The sequence below is a fragment of the Spinacia oleracea genome, chromosome 3 (assembly GCF_020520425.1).
Source record: "Spinacia oleracea cultivar Varoflay chromosome 3, BTI_SOV_V1, whole genome shotgun sequence".
NCBI lineage: Eukaryota > Viridiplantae > Streptophyta > Magnoliopsida > Caryophyllales > Amaranthaceae > Spinacia > Spinacia oleracea.
Window position 1 is genome coordinate 17,153,513 of NC_079489.1, and position 2,727 is coordinate 17,156,239.

Genomic DNA, 2,727 nt, shown 5'->3' on the forward strand with positions numbered 1-2,727 from the left:
AATAATTTTTGAGTATTATTCTCCACCAAAAGTCCATAATTGGACCATCACGATATAGAGTGTTAAGAAGTGCTTTTTTGGTACGAATGAGCCACAAGGCAATAAACTATTTTTTGTGAGCTTAATGGGAGTACTAAAGCGGTAGAACAATTGTTGAACAATTCCAATAGAGCAGCATGTCCGGGTAGCACTGCTGAGTGCTGGCCTGCTTGGTATTCCTGTAAAGCAGAGTAGCACAGCCTTACACTGAAGTTTTAGCAAATATGTTGGAACATAAAATAAATTACAGTGGTACATTCGTTCTTTTTGCAATTAAATATTTGTATAGTTGAATGCTTCATCAAAATGACAGAAATATGCAAAACATAACGTTGTGATGTTACAATTAGTGTACAATCTACTTTCACCCAAATGGGCATCTCTAGAGCACAAAGTAAACTGATACGTAACGTATAGAGCAAAAGAAAAAACGAGTCATTCCTGATCATGATGTGGTTTTTGTATCCTACAATCCCAGTTCCCGGTTCAAATAATCCACAAACATCCTCTTTGCACTTTCTGCATCCGCTGGAGGAGGTGGAGCACTTTAAGCTTGATTGCCCCGTTAATTTCATAAAGGTCCTACGAAGTCTACGTAATTCAGGTAACCCGACTACACTTTGAATGTTAATGGTTGGTAAACCCTGAGCAATTGAAATTCCATTAAGGGGTCCTCCTAGTGCCTGGGATTGAGCTGCTACAATTGCTGTCATTACCTCTTGTGTTGCCCGATCCAACTCATATAGGGAATTCGCTTCTGAAGGTCTTCCATTTTGCGTAGCAATTGTAGGCTGCAAAATCTTGATATCTTTTGTTCTCGAGTCTACCTTTTTTGTCAAGTAAGAGACAGCATCTACAATGGCAGGCAATGATTTGTCAATTCCATGTTTGGGTTTGGATTTGGATTTGGATTTGGATTTGGATTTGGATTTGGATGGCTGCAACTCGAACAAAGGAGAATCCCATCTATTTCTACTCTCTGGTTTCTCAAACCTTGTCACTAGATCATCAAAGATATTCTCATCATATGTTGCTTCACCTTTTTCTCTGCGTTCTTCATTCCATTTTCTACAATCAGTTTCTACCACATCAGAGTATAACACACAATATCTAACTCCAGCTGCACGTGCCAAACACCATAACTCATATCGGTAACCTTTTATGCTATTCAAGGAATCTACTATAATAATATTGTCTTTACACACTGATCTATCCACTTCAGACCTCAGTACCCCTCTTATATTCTTCTCAGCAGTCATATTGGCGTAACCTTGATTGCGATCTAAGTGAAAGAAAGTTTCATCAATAACCCTGACAGTTACAGTTAGGGTAGATTCTGAGTCTCTGAGTGCTTCTGCTAGGCACTTGGCAGCTGTTGATTTTCCACTGCATGGCTGCCCACAGATAACCACCAAAGCCATTGTTAAGAGTTTCAGACTTCAGAAAAAGGGATTAGATCTTTGTAATCAATCACACCTCTCCGCTGCAGTATAATCAGGAAATATCTGAAAGACAAGCAGGCAATGAATCAAATTCCAATTAATACAATCGACCCTATTATCCTGGTTACCATTCTTGCAAATTAGTCCAAGCCTACTAGATTATGACCAGAATAAACAAAACTTTCAACTGGTACCATTTGTAGGGAAACAAATTACAAAATCGAAAAGAGGATAAGCATGGTGCACCCAAAATCGTCTATGGAAATGCCACTAATCATCGTTGCTACACCAGCATAACAAAATCCAGAAATGTGTTTCTACAACAAAGACCAAGAAAACTAACACAAATACCTCAATATCAGCCAATTGACAAGACAAATTATTTTGCCAAACATATCAGCAATAACACTATCATATCACCTACGAAGCACGGAAACGCCAAAAAATCACGACTTACCGTTTTCGAAACGTCCTGGAACGGGGAAACCGGGAAACGCGCGCCGAAACCGTTTCAGAAAAATCGAGACGTGTTTGAAACTGAATTCATCCCGGAAACAAATGGGAAACGAGATTTCAATCTAATATTCACGTTTCCCAACCAAACTTGCTGATTGTATCAAAGTTTTTCCGCCAGAAAACTGAAATTAGGTTGAAGAAGATAGGTTGAAGAAGATCTCAGTTACTCTGTCTTTCACACTTGCATAGCCTATATTCGAATCGAAACCAATTTGGGCCTGACCCAAGTAGACAAATGGAAACTAAATCATTAAGGGCTGTATTTGGTTCAGCATATTTTGGAACTAGATTTTAGCCCGTGCGATGCACGAATTCTATTAAATTGTTATGTTTAAATAAAAATCCTATGTATATACCACTTTTATATATTAGATTAGATTAGTTTTTGATTTTGCATTGAATTTCATTTTAGATTTTTTTTTATTATGAAAGTGTTTATTTTTGGATGAAATTGTATATGCGTAATATTAATAAATAATTAATAAAAAAATATCTACGTGAAAGTTAATCATTTCTTTACGTGGCACTCGACTTTTTAAATTCAAAATTAATTTTAAAATCCTATTTTTCATTGGCCGAAGTGCCGAACCATTAGATTTTTCTATGTGGCGCTCTAATATTGGATTAATGTTTGATTTTAAATTGAATTTTATTTATTTTATTTTAGATTATTGTTTGATTTTGGATGATTTTTATTTTAGATTTATTTTTTAATTATTAGAGTGTTTGA

At 36.2% G+C, this 2,727-nt stretch overlaps 1 pseudogene; it reads right to left on the reverse strand.

The window, feature by feature from the left end:
* Nucleotides 1-264: 264 nt before the first annotated feature.
* Nucleotides 265-2,201, reverse strand: LOC110802282 (protein KTI12 homolog; annotated as a pseudogene).
* Nucleotides 2,202-2,727: the final 526 nt, after the last annotated feature.